We start from the raw sequence: 21894 nt of genomic DNA on the forward strand, positions 1-21894 counted from the left end.
CAGGTAGTTCATGGGAATAACCAAAGAACGTGGCTTCCTCATTGTGTACAAACACACACACATCTGGGGCTTTGGCACAATCTGATTTTCTTAACTCATAACAAGATCCCGATTTGAGTCTCTGCTTCAGTTTTTGTGCTAGAAAAATCTATAGCTTTCTGTGGTCATCTATACCTCAGTATTTCAACTGGGAGCAAAAGAGAGACATAGAAGGAAATAGGCATTTTTCAAACAAGCATCAGATTCTATGAATCAAATTTAACTCAAAGTATTTTTTTCAGATTGCTTTATGTTTCCTGTATCACATCAAGTACAACTGATGGAAAACAGCTGAGAAATGAGATTTGGCACCTTCCCTGTGGGATAAAATATACTTAAAAAATACCTTAATGATTACTGACACTGAAATGCTACATAGCTCAAATTTTTTCATCTGGATTAGGAAAAAAAAAAAAACAACCCTTATTTCCTGCAAATTTTTCTCAGGATTATTGTTATTTTGTAACGTTGGTATTGGTCTCTGCCTTCAGATAGAGGGAGGGCTCATTAATAAGTTGTTGGAGCAAATAACAATATAGGCGATACTCTAAGGAAGCCTGATAGAGCATGAAATTCTAGATTGACAGCCAGATACAATAAAGGTGATTAATTAACAACAAAGGACTCACCACAGGATTTCTTTAAGAAACATATATGTGTACTATGTTTGTTTCACAGAAATATGATTACACATAATTTCCAAGAGGATAGGAGCAATGTAAGAATGTACCCATTCCGAACTGGGAAAAAAATGGAAGTGTGATAAGGATTTCAGGAAACTACGTTCTCCTACTTATCCATCTTTTTCATTGGCTGGGATTGTTTCAGGTACACTTAATTTTGTATGATTGAAAACCCTAGTACATGGCACGGAGAAAATGCTCAATACACAAATATTAAGTTGAAAGTAGAATGAAGAGATTTGAACTAAATGTTCATGTGTGTCAGAAATGTTTATAAGCTAAATGTTAGTTGTGCTGTTACTTGAAAATCATTTCCTCATTTGGAAGCAGTTCTGTGGTATATTTAATGAGAAGCACCTTTGCTTATATGTGATTGTAAAATGACTGCTTTTACCTTTAGAGGTATTCCAAAGCAGTAATTTCTGTTGACACTCCATATACATACCCTTCTGCTTTGAAGAGAATCAATTTTTCATGTATAAACAACTGTAGCCACACTCCTTGCTTTTACTCCCAAGACCCTTCTTAGCATATTCCTGAACCCCTGCAACAGCTTTTTGCTTGGTACCGCCCACCCCAGTCTCTCCTTACTCCACTCATTCTTCCACTTACCGCCAGGTTAATCTCCCTAAGATCCTTCATACAATACCTTCCAATATATTTTTTTAAGATTTTATTTATTTATTTGAAAGAGTGAGCAAGAGAGAGAGAGCATAGGAGCAGGGGCAGAGGCAGGGGGAGAGGGAGAGGGAGAAGCAGGCTCCCCTGCTGAGCAGGGAGCCCTACACGGGGCTCGATCCCAGGATCCCGGGATCATGACCTGAGCCGAAGGCAGACTCTTAACCGACTGAGCCACCCAGTCGTCTCCCCTTTCAATATATTTTAAAACAAAACAAACCACAATATGTACTCCTGGAGTTCCAACCACTTTAGGCTATAAACTATTTTTATAATCCCTTCAAACTCTAGGATGGAGGAATGTGCACCAATGAGGTGTTCAATAAACACCGAGTAACTGAATGCATGCTATTTGGTTCCGGTCCTGATTCTGTCTCTTACTAGTTGGGCGACCTGACTAATTAAGTCAGAGAAATACCAGTGTCCTCTTTCTGTAAATGGGGCAATAGCAATATTTACTTCATATTTACTTCATAATTCTAAAAATTAAATTGGTAGTTTATGTGAAGAACTTAGACAGTAACTGGCACATAAGAAGCCCTTGTGAACGTTGCTGTAGATCGGGTGCTACCCACGTTAACAGTAAGCTTCCTCTAACCCTTCCCACCCAAAACACATGCATACTCCCTACTACTCATTGTCTAAAGGAACTTCTCTATAACTCATGAACAAGAAAGGGCAGAGTGAATGACTGCGCACAGAGCAGGTGGAATTTTCCAGGAGGTGAGGTGGGGTGGGCCAGTAGGAGCTCTAGACCCAAAATCAGGTTCAAATCCAGGGTCTTAACTTACAAGTTACTTTATTTGGACCACAGCGTTTTCATTTGCAAAATGGGAATGAGAGCCACCTTGTGAGGTAGTTACAAAGATTAGCATTGTAAAGTAAAAATAGGCAATATTGGTTGAGCCAGCTATTTGTTCTTAGCTTCAATTTTCTCATCTAGGAAATGAGGATAATAATATATATCTTACATAGAATTTGGGGAAATTAGGAATGACAATAATGGCTAATATTTCTTCAATGCTAATTCTGTGCTACACACTGCTAAATACTTTATGTTGATTAGATTCGGTAATATATGCCCAGTGCTTGACACACAGTAGGCACTCAATACATACTAGTTATTGTTATTGCTAATAATTATTTCATTGTGTCCTTAGACCAACCATAAGCAGGTGCTATTCCTGCTCAGCTGGGACCTATTATGCTAAACATACATATTTTTTTTTTAAAGATTTTATTTTTTTGACAGAGAGAGACACAGCGAGAGAGCGAACACAAGCAGGGGGAGTGGGAGAGGGAGAAGCAGGCTTCCCGCGGAGCAGGGAGCCCAATGCGGGGCTCGATCTCAGGACCCTGGGATCATGACCTGAGCCGAAGGCAGACACTTAACGACTGAGCTACCCAGGCACCCCTAAACATAACATATTTTTTAATGTGAAATTTTCCAATTTGTAATTTTTCAAATAATATTTAATTAATATTTTAAATCGGGGGGGAACCAGACAAAATTTGTATCCTTCTGCATGGTCATTTCTAGTTTCATCAGGAAGAGTTGATGACAGCTTTCAGGCCATGGAATTGGATAAATGGGAACCACAACAGGATGAAAAATGTGTGATAACCATAGTGGACAGACTTGTGGAAGTTCATGGAGCTGTTTCTTTGAAATTCCTAGACATAACTGCCCTAGATACATGGGAGGTGGAATTGGAGGATTTAGAATTCTTCTTCTTCCTCTTCTCCTCCCTCCCTCCTCCTCCTTCTTCTTATTATTATCTTATTGCTATTATTTTATTTCTTAGATCCAATAGGTGTAGAAATGTGACAAAGCAACCTGAAAAGTAAGGCATTAGATTTGAAGAATTTCTTTATTCCCTGATTTGAAACACAGAATAATAAAGTTATAATATTTATAGCTCATTTATGCCCAATAAATAATTTCTGAGTGAACTCTGTATCCTATACATTTATTTTCTGCTCACTTGAAACAATATAGGGAGAAAATTAGGTGGGAAAAAAAAGCCCTTTTATGTATATATTCATATGTTCTCATCTTCAGGTATTTTTAAGCTAATCACCTCAAAGAATTCCTCAAACTGAAGTTCTCCTGAAAAACTTGTTTTTCTACAGCCCTAAATATTCACCGTTCACCTCAGACACATACAATAAAGCATGTTATACAACTTCATTGATATTTGTCAACCACACTTATTTTTCTTTAAAAATGTGATAAAAAATAGTAGTTACAATGTAATATAAACAAAAATGTACCAATATTTACTAAGTGTATTTGTGAAGAGTTATCCACATAAAGATCCTAAGGATACAGTATTTTCTCTAAGAACAAGGAAATATAAATTGGAATGCAAGCAAAATGTGAAATGGTAACATAGGACTGACCTACAGTTCTATCTCAAGAGATTTAAAAAAAATCCAACACATTTCATCTTCCTCTTTAAGATATCATTTATTTAGATGTTTGTGAATCTTTACCTGCATGCAGAAAGGGTAGTTGATAAAAAAATTTTTGCTAGCAAGATACAAAAAAACATATAATAAATCAAGTGCAACTTGCAAATATCTAACAAATGTGAATCATCTACATTAGCACCACAATTAAATATTTTCAAAATATTTTTAAGCATTAATTTCGTGTTCAAACCTTGAAAACAGATGGTTTTGCCCTCTGTACCTCCTTAGTTGTAGTAGAATCTTTGTTTTATGCTACAGGAGTGCTCTTTCCTGATGCAACATCCCCATCTGGTGAAAACGGATCTTTGCAGTCAGTGGCTCATTAGGGCAGGAATCATTAGTTGAATTTGCAGACATAAAGTTACTCTAGAATAAAATGCCATAACAATAACACTATTTTTTAAAGACCATTTTGAAATTACTTGCTTTAGATTAAAAAAAAAATCGCAACAAAGTAGTTGTTAGTATTTTGTTGGGGGAAGGGACTAGGGAAATTTCAGAAAAGAGTAAATGGTGAAGGGCCATTCCAGGGTAATGAGAACTGATTAAATTTGGGGTTAGGTTCAGTCCTTTATCACTTGGCAAAATCGAATCCTGGGTCATTCTAGAATTGGTAGAATGATTTGCATATATATAAACAATGACAAGAAAGCATTTTGACAAAAAAATTTCATCACCTCTTAATACTTCTCAGTAAAAAAAAAAAAAAAAGACAACCAATTCACTTCTGTTACCGACTCAAAAAGTAAAAGGTGAAAAAACCAGAAGACTGGAAATAAAAGATTTTCTAAGATACTTCAGCTGTAATTGTCCATGTTCGAGTTGCTTTTATTTCTAGAGCAAATGAACAGTTGGTTCTACTATTGTACATATTAAAAAACACATATTTAATTGTTCCTTAGGTCTAGCTTATATTTGAAGATGCATTTTGTGGAAAATATTCCAGAATTATCATGATATGAGTATAATATTTAAGTTATTTTTATGCTTTTTGACTTATTAAATATATTAAAATGTGCTTAATAAATCTAATTTTTCTGTCCTAGAAAAATGTGTGGGATTGGCATAAATGAATATTAGTAAAGCATGTAAGTGGGTAATTCCATCACAGAGAGAACCAATAAAATATCTCTGGGTTATCTGTTACCAGCCAAGAATAATTCTTGGTATCCTAAAAACTCTTATTTTATATATATGTATATTATATATAATATATAATATGACATATATATGACAGAAATAATATATAAATATATATATAAGACACACTTATTTCTGTTCTTCCTACCTCCAAAGGTGATTTGTGGTCAACTAAAATTGAACATACTTATACTATAGCTATAAAATAATTGCCTGCATATATGTATACATACATGCACAGAAATACTATAATGACTTGTCACAAATTGAATAATAAACTTAACTAAAACCTGTGAAGGTGTTTTAAAAAGAATTTTGCAAGCCTTATAAGCTACCAATTGATTGGTTATTAGTTTAGTTCAATATTCATAGCCAGCAGGGTTGTCAGTTACTATCAGGAATCTCAACCTCTCTCTATGTGTCTCTATTTATAGCTCAGAGTCTGAGTCATACCATAGGAAAGAGGAAAGTTTTGTTCTTGGAAAAACTGCTTTCTGACCTTCTTTGCATGATAGTGACCTAATTTATAAAAGCCCTTTGTCTGGCTAGTAGCTTAATTTTATTTTTATTCCATTAAGGTCCTGTAAGACTTTGATGTTATTGTTCACAAAATAATAGAAAAATAACAATTTTTTTAATTTAAATTCAATTAGCCAACATATAGTACATCATTAGTTTCAGATGTAGTGTTCGATAATTCATCAGTTGCGTATAACACCCAGTGCTCCTCACATCACATGCCCTCCTTAATGCCCATCACCCAATTACCTCATCCCCTCACCCATCTTCCCCCCCAGCAACCCTCAGTTTGTTTCTTAGAGTTAAGAGTCCCTCATGGTTTTTCCTCCCTCTCTGATGACTTCCCATTCAGTTTTCCCTCCCTTCCCCTATGATCCTCTGCACTGTTTCCTATATTCCACATGTGAGTGAAACTGCATGATAATTGTCTTTCTCTGATTGACTTGTTTCAGTCAGCATAATATCCCCTCCAGTTCCATCCACGTCGATGTAAATGATAAGCATTCATCCTTTCTGATGGCTGAGTAATATTCCATTGTATATATGAACCACATCTTCTTTATCCATTCGTTTGTCAATGGACATCTTGGCTATCTTCACAGTTTAGCTATTGTGGACATTGCTGCTATAAATATTGGGATGCAGGTGCCCTTTTGGATCAATACATTTGTAGGTAACAATTTTTTTAATGTTCTTTTTTTTAAAGATTTATTTATTTATTTTAGAGAGAGAGAGAGAACATGCAAATGGGGTCAAGGGCAGAGGGAAAGAATCTTGAAGCAGACTCCCCTCTGAGTGCAGAGCCCCCATGTGGCTCCAACTCACAACCCATGAGATCATGAACTGAGCCAAAACCAAGAGTCAGACACTTAACTGACTGAGCCACCCAGGCACCCCTAAAAAATGTTCTTAGAAGGATGAAATAACGACTCATTTTAGAAAGATCACAAGTTTTCCTGATGGAAATAGATATATATAGATATTTATATATCTATAAATTTATTATACATCTATAATAAATTTGGTATAAATGAAATATAAAGTTATATTTAAATAGGTGGCAAAACTTCACTGTCATATTAAAATAAATGCATGTTTTCATATGGTTTTAGAAGTTTTTGGTTTTAAAATACTAATATAACTTTTTCCCAGACTCTTGTGAATCCTCAACAAGAAAAAACACAGTTACCCTTTCTCTTTTCTGGCTTTCTGCTGCCAGTTTCTATTTCTCCATATATACCCATATTAGGTGTTCTCTTTAAAGCTAATAACTTAAAAATATTAACAGAGTTCAATCAAGTCAGTTGCTTCTATGAAGTTTGTATACCCTAATGGTTAAGATCATGGACTCTGAGTCTGAATCCTAACTGTTTCATTTACTAATTATATGACTTTAGACAATAGATTTAGACAAAGCACACATCTCTGTGCCTCATTTCCTCATCTGAAAAATGAGATTTTTATATATAATAGTATACAGTAATAAATAAGTAAAGACAAAGAACAGTGCCTGTCATATAGTATGTGCTCAATATATTTTAATGATTATTTATATCAGCCTGAAAACTTTTTGTGGATCATTAATTCTTTTTTTTTTTTTTTTTTAGAGAGTGAGAGGTCTTGAGTGAGGAGGGGCAGAGAGGAGAAGGAGAGAGAGAATCCTAAGCAGGCTCTAAGCTCAGTGCCGAGCCCAATGCAGGGCTTGATCTCACAACCCTGAGATCATGACCTGAGCTGAAATCAAGAGTCGGACACTTAACTGACTGAACCACCCAGGCGCCCCAATGTGGATCATTAATTTAATTTTTAGTGTTCAGGAATTATCTTTCTAACTCATTTTGTCTAGTTTCAGTAAGTGTCTTTCATAAGCAAAGGCTTGGTAAATCATTTTAATGATGCTTTTGAAGAAAATTATCATCATTTAAATCTAGTAATCTAAGAAAATCATTCAAGCCACATTACAATATATAGTAAAACAATATTTTTTTAATATTTGAAAAAGTATGTGTTCTCACAGACTTTTTTCTTTCCGATTAAAGTTTCCATTTAGAAAATCGTTTCAGATATTTCTTTCAAACCTGTGCTGATTGTCAGAAAAACTATGATCATTATCTCCATTTCAATAGACAATCCTACATATCACATATCAGTGTCGATATATTGACATTCTTAAAGACAATCTTTTAGTCACCTCTTAAGAAATACAATATAGGGCACCTGGGTGGCTCAGTTGGTTAAGCGACTGCCTTCGGCTCAGGTCATGATCCTGGAGTCCCGAGATCGAGTCCCACATCGGACTCCCTGCTCAGCAGGGAGTCTGCTTCTCTCTCTGACCCTCCCCCCTCTCATGATCTCTCTCTCTGTCTATTCTCTCTCTCAAATAAATAAATAAAATCTTAAAAAAAAAAAGAAATACAATATAAAAACTGAAGCGACTAAGGTTACAAAAAGAAAAAAAAATTATTCAAGCTCTCAAATTGAGATAAGACCATCCATGATTTAAGGGAAAGCATGGGCCCGCAAAGGTCCTTCGAGCCATCATTCAGAACCATACAACTTGTTTTATTGAATAAATCACCATTTCTTTGAAGTTTAAATTGTGTCGTGTTAGAAACAGTTTGAAACGTCGAATACTTTTAAAGTATTTCAGATCATTTTGCATTTTTATTCCAGAAGCAAACGCCAAAAAAATCTTCTATTTAGAGATTTTAGCAAATGGTTGAGATTAATTTTTTAGATTTAATGTGCAGAGAAAGTAAGAGAAAAAGGCTTTTCTAGTGTACCAAACTGTATTTTTCTTCAAGATTATTAAAGGTTTTCACTATGGAGTCTCCAGCTCAATGATATCTAAATTAGCAAAAAAATATATGTAAAGTCACTACAGGACTTTGAAAGCAAAGATATGAAACACAAACCCATTTTAAGCCGGCTGGTGGCCTAAGGGTTTTTAAAACATTATCCAGCAATGTTTAGTAGTTTGTCATACCAGAGTTGTCTTATCAAAAAACTATTTCTACTGTGTAAATGACATGCCCAAGAGAGGGCTACAGTTGTACACAAACAAGGTTGGGTTAACTTTTTAATAACTTTAAAATTCCCAAACTCAAGCCAATATATGATTTTAAGATACAGATATCCATATCCAGAAGTCTGAAAGTTAATGAGGGTTAAGTCTTGAAAACCACTGTGTTAGAGTCTGGGAGACATCTGGCAGAACTGAGATTCAAAATATCTGATAGCCTTTAATGTTATTTCTTAGTTCGAGGAAATTTGCCCAAGTGAGCCACCATCCTACTTAGGAAGACACCTGGTTCCCTGAGGATTAATCACTGCTTCTCACAGAACAATCTAATTATAGTGAGCAGGATGATAATGATTGCTACAAGATCAAGGAAAGGGATTGGGGTTGGGCGTGAGGAAGGCTATGGAGCAGTAACACTGGAGGGGCAGCGTTGCTAAATTGGACCAGATCATGTAAAAGAATATTTTGAAACAAAATATGGCTTAGGGGTGGGAGGATAGAGTTTTGGGAAAAACATCGGGGGAAGGGGGTGGATATTATCATGATAAAGGTTTACTTGAAATACCAAAGAACAATTGAAATCAATTTTTTTTTTCTCAAATTACTTATCTGGGTGGGGAGGTGAACTGGGAGTAGAATGGGGTTTAGAAGTTGTATTAATAAGCATGTTTACTCTGGGGCGCTTGGGTGGCTCAGTCGTTAAGGTCTGCCTTCTGCTCAGGTCATGATTCCAGGGTCCTGGGATCGAGCCCCTCATCGGGCTCCCTGCTTAGCGGGAAGCCTGCTTCTCCCTCTACCACTGTTCCCTCTCTTGCTGTGTCTCTCTCGGTCAGATAAATAAATAAAATCTTTAAAAAAAAAAAAAGCATGTTTACTCTATTTAATCCGTTCTTGTTGATATTTTGAAAGGTAAAGAACTTATATAAATAAGCTCATCAGAAGATTTGGTAGATATATACTAGTGTGATTTTAAAGATTAATCCAATCAGGTTTCAAGGAATGGTATGTTATGACTGCTTATCTTTTATCAGTTACACAAGTTGATAGTGTTAGTCTTTGGATTTTGAAGTTTAAAGGGCCTCAAACCATTCCTTGGACACTTCCATCTTAAGGGAGATGGTGAGGAACAGCAGTTTGGAGGTTGGAAAGAACTGCAAATGTTGGGAGAAGCAGAGAGTAGGCTTCGCACATGCTAAAAAGAAAAGTTTCTAAATGGAAACTTTAATAGAACTGTACTAAAATAATGGCTACATGGTTTGGGAAGAGACAAGATTCAACATTTTCACGTAAGATTGACAAGACATAAGACTGAAATGTAGGAAATAAGGAATATATACTAAACTAAGATTTCAGGATTCTATTTTGGAAGAACAGATAGTTGACTGGGTGACTAATTATATTAGGACAATAAAAGAAGTGAAAGAGAAGATATAATAAGTTCATATTGGGACATGCCATTTGGGAGATGTTCTAAATGAAGATGGCTAGTGGACAACAGTATATATGGGTTTGGCATCGTTTTAAAAGAAAATCTATTTTGGGGCACCTGGGTGGCTCAGTTGGTTAAGGGTCTGCCTTCAGCTCAGGTCATGAACCCGGGGTCCTGGGAAGGAGCCCTGTATCCGGCTCCCTCCCTGCTCAGCAGGGAGTCTGCTTCTCCTTCTGTGTCTTCCCCTCCCCGCTTCATGCTCTCTCTTGTGCTAGCCCTCACTCTATCAAGTAAATAAATAAAATCTTTAAAATCAATCAATCAATCAATCTATTTTGGAATGAGAGGTGAGAAAGTAGAGAAAGCAGTAAATCTAAGTATTAGCTCACATGTCATTGTAAAGGGAAATGAGAGAGGGAGATAGAAAGACTTTTTTGGTTTATTTGGATTTGATTTGGGTGTTGTGGAAGGTAAAACTCCAAGACGGCTCCCAGTGAGCCTCACCCTCTGTGTAATTCTCTCTTATTTAAATATGAAGAGAATCTGTTAATACAATATGTCACTCTTTTGTTTAAGATATCTTATACAGCAAAAGAGATTATTTTGGATGAGTCTGACCTAATCAGGTAAGCCTTTTGAAAGCAGAATTTCTGTAGCTGATCTCAGAGGGGGAGCTCAGAGAGGTATGCTCCAAATAGCCTGGAAGAAACCCAACACCCATTTTGTATGCTATTTATGGGAGATCACATGGCAAGGAACTGGAGGCAGACCCTAGGAACAGCCCTTAGTCATCAGCCAGCAAGAAAACATGAACCTGAGTCCTACAACCCTAAAGAACTAGATGTTGCCAACAACCTGAATATGCTTGGAAGAGAACTCTGAGCCTCAGATGAGATAGCAGTCCTGGCCAACAGCTTGATTTTAATCTTTTGTGTTCATTTTAAGCTGCTGAATTTGTAGTAATTTGTTATGTAACAATAGAAAACTAATACAAGTGTTTTGATGTTTGTTTTATTTTTAATCTATGGTGGAGGGTGAGGAAAAGGCTCACAAGAAGGAAAGATATTAGAGATGTTGAAAAAACATAACGGGCATTATAATGCAATTAACCTGGACATGCGTCAGACTTTGAGGAAGTAGGGATAGAGAATGTTTTTGGATATTTTCATGTATGCTATTGGAAGTTGAAGGGTGGGTGGTCACAACTAATTAGTGATGGTGGCATCTATTTTCTCTATCAAATATGGGAAGGGAGCTTATGGTTAAGATTAGGAATTCATGCTTGAGAAATGACCTTTGGTATCAGGTTTCTGATTCTACAGAGTGAGGCACCCTTCTTTTTTTAGAGAGAATCCTGTGGAAAGGGCAAGTTTCTTCATTCTGAAAGATGGAGATTACGGAATGGAAGGATTGGGTCTTTAGATCTGGATCACATAGCAGGAGTTTATAATGGGGACTTACTTCCGGAATTCATAGTGCTTGTGGTGAGTCACTTTATTAACATATTCTAATTGCTATTTTTTTCCTACAGCTTTGAAGCATTGAACATCAGAGAAAAAAAGGAACAAAGAAAATTATCTTTAGAGCACTGAACCAATGACCTCCCTGTATTTTGTTCACTTTTATTGATATTTTCTATCAGACAAAATTTAATTAGAGAGAGATTATCTCTTTTCTGAAAATCTGGCAAAACACGTTCTTAAAACTTCGATTATGATCCCTAATAGGTTGTTTGATAGTTATTAATATACTCTGGTTTCTATTTCTTCTTGATTCAATCTTAGAAACGTAACACTTATGAAACGGTCCACTCCATCTAAGTTTCCAATTTATAGTTATTTACCATAATCTCTTGCAGCTTTTTAAAAATCTCTACTCTATTTGTAGTTATTGCCCCATTTTTGTTCCTAATATTATTTACATGTGCCTTTGATGTTATTTTCTTGATTGATCTCGCCTGTACTTTAATATTGCATTATTCTTTTCAAGGAGCTTATTTTTCTTTTTTGAGCATTTGTTGTTGTGCTTTTTATTAACTTCTGCTTTTTTCCCTTTTTCCACTTATATTTTCTTAGATTTTCTTCTATTTTGCCTTTTTTTGTTTTCCTTTTTATTTTCTGGCTTCTAGAAGTGAATACATCTATTTTCAAGTAGTTTAAGAGTCTTAGGTTTTTAAGCATAAGGGAAGGGAATATCTATCTATAATTGCACTTTTGATTTCTTATTTTATTGCATTGTAGTCAATCAGTGTAGCCTACATATAGTTATTTTTAAGATATTTTTGATATTCCTTATATGGCCTAAAAGGTGTTCAGTTTTCTGAAATACTTCATGTGTATTTGACAAGAATGTGTGTTATCTATTTGTGGAATAGTCATAAGAGATATATTATATCAAACTCACCTATGTTGTCCAAATCCTGTTAAACTTCTAATTTGTTTCTCATGATTCTCAATTTCTGCAAAGAGTATGTTAAAATTTGCCAGGAAGACTGTATTTGATACAGTCTCATCTTAATCTGTAGATTTTGCTTTATACATTTAAACCTAAGTTATTAGATACTTAAAGTTCATAATTATTTACACTTTCTTATGAATATTTTTCTTTATCAGTATGGAATACTTTTTGCCACTACTAATAGTTTTCCCTTCAAATTTTATCTTGTCTAATAAATATTACTGTATCACTTTAATTTTCATCTGACTTGTTTGTTATACATTTTCCCAACAATTCTTCTTGTACTATTCTATGTGACATTTCCCCTTTAGATGACTCTTGGAAACATACTTAATTTTTGAACTAGATCTATGAGTCCCCTTTAAAGATAAGTGAGGGACGCCTGGGTGGCTTGGTTGTTAAGCGTCTGCCTTCGGCTCAGTCATGATCCCAGAGTCCTGGGATCGAGCCTGGCATCGGGCTCCCTGCTCAGCAGAGAGTCTGCTTCTCCCTCTGCCTCTCCCCCTGGCTTGTGCTTTCTCTCTCGCTCACTCTCTCTCTCTCTCAAATAAACAAAATCTTTAAAAAACAAAAATAAGTGAATCCAAATCCCATTTTCTCTGCATATTTCTGTGTATTTAAATGGATTGTATTTCTTCTGCCTCTACTGATATTATTTAATAATGTTAATTAATAGCTATATTTTACCATAAAAGTGTAACTGATTAACACAAAATTATTCTTTAAATTGGGAGATTCATTTATTTATTCCAAAATATTTTTTGAACTTCTATTATACATATTTACTCTCCTAGGTGTTTGGAATACATCAGTGAACAAATAAGACAAAAAATCTGGGCCTCTATGGAGTTTTTATTGTAATTCATAATGACGGCTATGTGTTAGACCCTGTTCATAGTGCTTTATATATGCCACCTCTTATATTCCTCATAATAAACCTAAGAGGTATTTATACACAAGGAAACAGTAATAAGACAAGTAATATTACTAGCCAAATTGGGACAGTTAGGATTTAAAGGGCCGTGCAATCAATCTGACTCCTCAAGCTATACCCTTAAACGTTGCATTCATAGTACTTAGAATTGAATGGTTTTACAACCAGTAGATTTCTTTTTTATATAATTGGCTTGAGTTTGATGTATTATCCAAAGCATCCAAACATCTTTTTTAAAGTGAACCCTGTATTAAGGTCATATGTAGAACAAATAATTAAAATCTGAGAGCACATTTTATTATTTGCTCATGTATTTTGTGAGAGATGCAATTTAACAATTTCATTTTTCTCAGACAATGCTTTATGGGTTCAACAAACTCTGCTTTTTTTAAGATTTTATTTATTTATTTATTTGATAGAGAGAGAGCACAAGTAGGCAGAGCGGCAGGCAAAAGGAGAGGGAGAAGCAGGCTTCCTGCTGAGCAGGGAGCCCAATGCGGGGCTCAATCCCAGGACTCTGGGATCATGACCTGAGCCAAAGGCAGACACTTAACTGACTGAGCCACCAAGGTGCCCTATGGGTTCAACAAACTCTTAAGAGAGCAAAGAACAGTCATCCTTGGTTAAATACAGGTTTTGAAAGATAGGAGCTGAAACATACAAGAAACTCTCCTTTTTGAATAGGGACATAGTATTTGCATCAGCTGAAATGAAAAGTTGGAGGTTTTGGAACAGAAGTCAAGTTCGCTGCTGTGCTTACAGCTGTAACACATTGTTTCCTCTGTTTCGTTCTCCCAGGTAATAAGAGATCATGGATTAATTTTGGCACTTGCATCTTATTACCCTGGTAATTTTTCTCTTTTCTCACTTCCAACTCTTCCTTTCTTCCCTCACTGTTTTTTGTGGTTTCCTGACCATGGGGCTGGGAAGCATTGGTTAGACAGAGAGCTTTACAGACTGCTTCATGAGATGTCCCATAGTTTTAAAATCTACATAAAAGGCCCAAAGCACTAGAATAAGCTATAGAAAAGAGAGGGCACATATAATAATTCAACTTAACAGAAGGGAAGAGACTAATTTTTTTTGTTCTTGCTCTATGCTGGGCACTTCTCTAATGAGTGCTCATTTTATATTTGTTGAGTTGTTAATTATAACACCATAAGCTGTTTAGCATATTTCATGAAGAATTAAGAACAAAAGTCATGGGTGCTACTCTAGGTTTATTTTTGATAATATGGTATTTCAAGTTGACACTTGAATTCAAGCCTTTGAAAGGAATCCTTTAATATATTTTCTGGTAAAATTTCAATTTCCAGAATATTTTCTGAATACATGTGACCAGCAAAAAGTAAATAAATTAATTAAATTTAATTTTAAAATAAAAAAATATTCTTAAAATATAAAGTAATTGTCAAAGGTCAACCATTCAGCCAAAGCAAAAAAATTAAAACTCAAGTACAATGTCTGTTTTTTATTATCTCACCCTTTCTCATCTTATATCAATAGTTTGTTAACAAAGAGAGAGAACATCAAATGTTACCAAGCAGAACATAGCATGGCAAACTCAGGAAAAGAGAAATACCAACTTCTCCAGATTTACGCACTTATAACAAGTATTTTAAGGGTTCATAATGCAGTCAATTACTGAAAAATAAATATAAGAGATCTAGACCACTTACAAGGTGGAATTAGAATGGCATAATTTAGCAGAGTGAATATGGACCTCTTACCAGGAGAGACAAGAGAAAAAATAAAACTACAAAAGGACACCCTCTGGGAAAGCTCTCACACATTTGGGCATGCTGTCTGGTTAGAGTAGGCCAAAACTTGATACTTTTATTTCCAACCTTTGACCCTGGACATCTGGAAACCCAATTTGAGTCAAACAAAAGGAAGTTTTCTTTTCTATTTCAAAAACTTTGGGAAAAAAAAATAAGTTAAGGACTTAGCATTCATTCTGGTAGCAAAAGCTTCTAATATTTATACACTTGTGGGAAACTCTAAAATATAGAGCATTCCATAAAAAAAATAGATGCCCCAGAACCTTAACAATATTGGCCACATTGTTATTTCTGGTGATTGATTTAGACAAGGGCTGAGATAAGCAAAATAGCCCAGGACTTTGATGCTCTTTGGTGTCCTAATTTAATAGACATCCTCCAATTCCAGAATTTAAAGTACACTGAAGCATTTTGTATCAACAGACATGCAACCCATATATCTTTAGTATCGTGAATTTTAAAGGAGTTTTTATTTTCAATAAAATTTTTAATCATCGTATTATGGTTTAAAATATAATAAAGCAATGATGTGATTTGTCATAGTGGCTTTAATTTATTTGGACAAATTAAAATTAAGAAGTTATGTCAATATATATAAGAAATATTATTTTTCCTTTTACATAAAAAATTATTTGTTGTGGCATATGAAATTTTTGTTTGACTACCTTTAATATAGAGTAACTTAATTCTTGATTACAAGTTAAGCACTTACTCACATAAAGATATACAGCACGGCAGATGGAGAAAAAACATTAACTATAGGGTCATACACACTTGGGCTTAGTCATTCAAGCACTTTCTAGCTGTGTAATCTTGGGAAAGATATTTAGCTTTCTGAGCCCAGTTTCCTCATCTGTAATAGGCATTTTTACTGGGAATATTTAGCAGGATTACTGTGAGAAGGAACAGTGATTTATGTAGAGCATAGAGTAGACTCTTTATAAATGCCATCATCATAGTTATTCTTATCAACTTTATTATTAAAATGTTGGAAAATTCATCCAGTGGGACTAGATAAGTTCCAGAATTATTAATTGCCCAGGCAAAGCTAAGTTGTGGCTGTGATTTTAATAATTCTTACAGCCCCAGGGGTCATGGCAGCAATGTGAAAGAGAAACTATCTTCCCTTTGTACACAGAAACCACACACAGGGATAATTAGATGTTGGTCAGTTAAAATTAAAAAAAAAAAAAACCTAGAAAATTCTTACAGCATTTGATTAAATTATATTGCAGAAGCCATATCTCCTCTATTATGAATATTAACTATCATGTAGTAAATGTTAATCATTAGTAAAGGGTCTATTCACAAGTAACCCTGAAAACTATTCTTTCAGCACCATATAAAAGACATTAAATTACCATGCGGTTTGCTAAAATAAATTGACTTGGAAATAAAGCAATTGCTATTTGCAGTCTATTTATTGCCTTTTATGGGACTGACTCAATACTTTCTGTTTTTTTGTTTTGTTTTGTTTTATTGTTTTGCCAAGATTCATTTTGCAAGATTTTGATCCGTGCTAGGAATTTGTGCTTAACTATTGGCAAGAATTCAAAATATTTACACATTCCCCAAATTTTATGTACATCAAAGAAGCACCATCTCTGTTTGAGTTTTTGATGTTACCTGTTTTAATAATAACTAATTTATATGCTTACAAAATATTGCCTAAAATTATAATCTTGAAAATAGTCTGATCCCTATGACTATCATATTTATTTAAAGGATAGTTGGATATGTACATGCGTACCAGAGCCTGTGTGTCTGGTTTCTACATAAAAAAAGTTTATATTTATACAGTTACATTAATTCCAGAATTTATAATTATAATATTTTTAGATCATTGAAAATAAATAATTAAAAAGAGAAAAATAAAGTCAACACCCCCATGCGATATACCTACTGTTTTATGGAAGCAAATGAATAGCTAAAGTATCAGTTGCCAAATATGCTCTTGAATCTGAGCTTACACATAGGTGGGAGGGTATGTAACCACATTTAGTTTCTTTAAAAAGTGTATGCTTTCATTTTCAGCATCAATAGTTTTTATTATCACCATAGGAGTACAGAAGCAAAATGTTTTTAGTTTCTTTTCTGCCTTTTTTTTTCTTTTCTTTTTTCTCTTTTAAAATCTCATGCCTGTGTTTTCTTTTCCTTTGCAGTTCACACAGCGTAGCGCTTTCTGCAAATACACATGCAATTCCCATTATCTATAATGGAGCTTGCATGCATCAGGGAGAGAACAGACCCCACTGGGTAGTATCTTTCTTGTTTGGTATTGTGAGCACCTTAAGACAAGCCCCTTGACAAGTTCTTTGGGCACTTTGTTTTTCATCAGGGAAGGCCATTCCCATCCATGACATACAGAAGTAGACCCCTTCCAGGAGGCCACCTGTCTTTCCACATGGTGAAAACATGGGACTTCCCTCTCCCATGTAGACAAATATTTTTACAAGCATTCTTGATGGTGCTTTGTGGAAGCATTCAAACATGGATAAAAAGCAATCGGTGTACTTACAAATGTAAAAGAAAATGTAGCATGTACATAGTTTATGTTTCTTTTAGCACTCATCATTGATTGGGAGCAAGGAACAATCATTTTGTCAAATTTAGAACCCAATTAGATCTTAAACTCTAAATTTAGAGACAGCTTCTAGCCTCTTGGGTTCCATTTCTGATACTCAATATCAGATTCTCTGCATTTATCACAGAAGTAAGCAGACAACAGGAATGATTGTATTCTACAATGTGTATGCTACTTACCATATCTGTGTGAATTTATAGTTATTTTTGACAGTGAGGCAACTGATGCACTGCTTTAGAACAACTTAATACCTAAAGCCATACAAGTTGATAGCACAGCCCATTCTAAATGTAATGGTGAAAACTATTGATCCTGTTTGCTACTGATTCCAAGATTCCCCTTGCTCTGTGGAAGAGATCCCAAACAGGATTCACACAACAGCTTTGTCTTTCTATACTGTTTATGTCTGTTGGGTATGGGGAAAGAGATGTGTTACCTTGACTGTGATGGTTAATTTTATGTGTCAGCTTGGCTGGACCACAGTAACCAGGTATTTGTTCAAACACCATTCTCAGTATTTCTGTGAAGGTATTTTTAAGATGATTTAAATCAGTAGCCTTTGAGTCAAGCAGATTACTCTCCATAATCAGTTGAAAGTCTACATAGAAAAAGACTGATATTCCTCAAAGAAGAGGGAATTCTGCCAGCAGACTGCCTTCAAATTTAAATTGCAGCATCTACTCTTTGCTGGGTGTCCAACCTACTCTGCAAGAATCTAGACTTGTCAGCCTCCATAATTACATGAGCCAATTCCTTAAAATCTTTGTCTTTATCTCTATATCCATCCATCCATCCATCCATCCATCCATCCATCCATCCATCCATCCATGTGTCCGTGCATCCATCCATCCATGCTATTGGTTCTGTTTCTCTGGAGAACTCTGGCTAAAGTATGGACTTACAAGTCTCTTCCATTTTTCCCATTGTAGATTGCACTATTTTTAACTCCTTCAGAGATCCATCACTTAAAGTGTAGGATTATAAATTTTACTCAAAGAGAAGTATCTAAGATACTCAAAGGTGCACCTGAAAAAAAATGAAAACATTAAAATTGTATGTCATAATAGCCCTATAGCATGTCTATTTAAAGTTAATGATAAGAACATCAAGCACATAGAAGCCAAACTCAGCAGTGCTGCCCACAATTTAACTGTTTGACAGCCAAAAGTATTTCCTAAGCAAGAACTCAACAACAACAACAGCAACAAAGAAGATGAAGAGAGAAAGGAAAAAAAAGAGTGAAGGAAAAATTGACACATAAACAAAGCACATGTATAGCTGAAATCTAATTGAGCCAACATTATTCAATACTCATTTTAGGAAAACTGCCTATTGAAATTTTCAGCCAATGTAGATAGTAAAGGCATCAGAAGATTGTTGACATTGTCTTTTTCAATGCTATCAACACCAGGATTATGAAAACATGAGACATTATGCTCGTAAAATTGTTAATTCTTGGTGTGTATTCCTTTTGGCACCTATATCTATATCCAGCTATAAAGTAGAGGAGAGAGAACAGTTATTAATTTAACAAATATTTATAGAGCACTTACTATGTACCAGAGACAATGCTTGAAACCAACAAGACAACAGTGAACCAGAGAAATAATCTCTACACATAGAGATTTTACAAATCCACTAGGAAATTAACAAAACCAAAGAGGAAATCACATTACAGTGGGAGAGAATGTGGAATTGGAATGTGTTAGGGAGCACAGTAAAGACATAGCTAATCTGATCTTGGGCATCAAGAGAGGAAATCTAATAAAAGAAGAAAGTAAGCAGGTGTCAGGCAGGTAGAAAGGAAGATGAGAGTGTTAAAGCATATTTCATTGATAAAGATGAGCTCAATTATCCAAATCTAAATTTTCTCCTTTTCTGTTTAGGGACTCTGCATTACCAAGAAATTGCTTTTTATTCATTTTGCATGTAGGAATCCAGGTTTTGTATTTATGTGCCCAACTCTGACACATTTTTAAAAAGAAATTTAGTGTATAAGTGCCTAAAAGTTGGCATGATATTATCATTCTGCTATTTGTAACTCCATCCACGAACACCATTGATGATATAAGCCAGTGGAAAGGAACAAAGGAAATGATTATGCAGGCATAATTTATGTTTCATTTTGGAGTGCAGCCAGAGATAAATACAGCCATATACAAACTCTACATTTCTAAAACCCCTGTCTCAGAGTCGTGCCTAGAAGCAGCAAGGCAAGAGAAAGGAGACCAGGTTTTCCCATGCTTTGTGTGGTATGAATATGTGTTCTGGAAAAACAAACAAGCAGAACTTCAAGGGAACCTGATGTTTTGCTAAAAAATATTTTGTAAGTGGGTCTAAAAATTACATCGTCTTAAAATAGTTATTTTTATGCAAAAATTGCCTAAAGGTGTGCCGCTTCAGAGAAGGCTAGACAATTGCTGAGAAATGAATGAAGGCACCGCATTGAAACTGCCCAACTACACACAGGCAAACCCTCCCAATAACCATCTCATTGTATGTTATTTTGTAAGTGACTGCTGATCCCAATTGTGCATTTATGATATATTCAGTGTTTATTATATATTAAACGTATAAATTAAATCTAGTGTCAGCCCAATAAAGCTATTAGTTATTCTGTGAGGCAATTTTTTGCTTGCTCCTTTAGGCAAGTACGCATTAGCATTCACAAGTCCCTGGTGTTTGGAAAATACATGATAACTTTTTAAAAGTTTTATGGTCAAGTAAGTTGATGAGATGCTGTTTTGAATAATTTGAATGAGAATAATTGGCTGGTAGGTAGATACAGTGTCTTAGAATGGGAATCAGGAGCCTGCCTGATCATTTACACTGTATCAAAAAATAAGCTAATCGAATATTGCTGTTTTTATTAGAAGTGAGACCATACATCTCTTTTTTTCTTCCAAGTGAAGCAACATTTAAGTCATGTGATAAAAGTGAAAAAGCTAATTAACTTTGTATACATAGGCAAGTATATGAAGAGCTTCTCCTCTTTTTTTAATGTTTAAAATGGTCACACTTCTGAAAATAGAGTTACATTTGGAAACTCACAAAATGCTGGGCTTTCCCTATTATAATGAGCAAATAGGAAAATAAACTATGCCATATGACATTTCTGTTGCTATGTATTAATAGCTTATCACCTATATTATACCTTAAAATAAATATATAATATAATAGCCTATCACCTTTATTATACCTTAAAATAAATATATATAATGGGCAGTGATAGCACAGTGCTTAGCGTAGTAGAAGCATTACATAACCATTTGATGAATAACTGAATAAATGATTGATTTAATGAATGAATATATGAGGCAATGAAATGCAATGGAAAGGATGTAAGAATTTGAGTCAGAAGTCTTGCCTGGATTCTGGTTCTAGCTCTACTTGCCACAGTAACTTAAGAAAAGTGTTTCACATCCCTGGACTCCTTCAGATTATTTTTGTAAGAACCAAAAGATACTATGTGTAACTTTTTAAAGGTGATTTAATGCCGTTATTCATAGAAATAGTCATAATACTAGTGTTCTAAGTTGCTTTATTAAAGAAAACATTGAACTCAGTATCACAATGTAAAGGAAGGTCTTTTGAGGTGGAGGCACTTGATGGGAGGAATTGTTAGGAAGAGCTCCAGCCTCATGTTTGGGAGCCCCAGATATCAAAAATACACACAAAATGAACTTAAGGACACACGGCTTATTGATAATACCTAAAAATAGCTCACATGTCCACCTGCAGGAGAAATTGTAGTATGTTCATAAATGAAATCACTATTTCTGCTTATATATGCAACAGCATTCATGAATCTCAGAAATATTTGGCTGAGCAAGGGAAGTCACACCAAAAAAAATACCTGTGGTATTATTCTGCATATATTAGGTGTATTATTTTATCGCTGATGTAGCAACTGCCACACACTTAGTGGCTTAAAACAATGCAAATATTCTCCTAGAGGTACATGGGTTAGAAGTCTAACGTGGGTCTCACTAGGCTAAAATCAAGATATTGACAGAATTCTGTTCCTTTCTGGAGGTTTTAGGGAAGAATCTGTTTCTTTACATTTCCAGCTTCTAGAGTTCACCCACATTCCTTGGCTCATGGCTGACATCCTCCATCTTCAAAGCCGGAAATATCCATCTCTCTGGCCATA

General features: G+C 35.0%; 1 long non-coding RNA gene across 1 annotated transcript in view; it reads left to right on the forward strand.

Annotated features, from left to right (window-relative positions):
- Window positions 1-11044: 11044 nt before the first annotated feature.
- Window positions 11045-21894, forward strand: part of LOC145717161 (uncharacterized) — a 32394-nt gene continuing 21544 nt past the window's right edge. Inside the window, exon 1 of the long non-coding RNA XR_014140215.1 lies at window positions 11045-11469. This is a non-coding gene — a long non-coding RNA (uncharacterized LOC145717161). The remainder of the gene's footprint in view (window positions 11470-21894) is intronic.

This window comes from Leptonychotes weddellii, chromosome 1 (assembly GCF_054177405.1).
Source record: "Leptonychotes weddellii isolate Sample4059 chromosome 1, ASM5417740v2, whole genome shotgun sequence".
Lineage (NCBI taxonomy): Eukaryota > Metazoa > Chordata > Mammalia > Carnivora > Phocidae > Leptonychotes > Leptonychotes weddellii.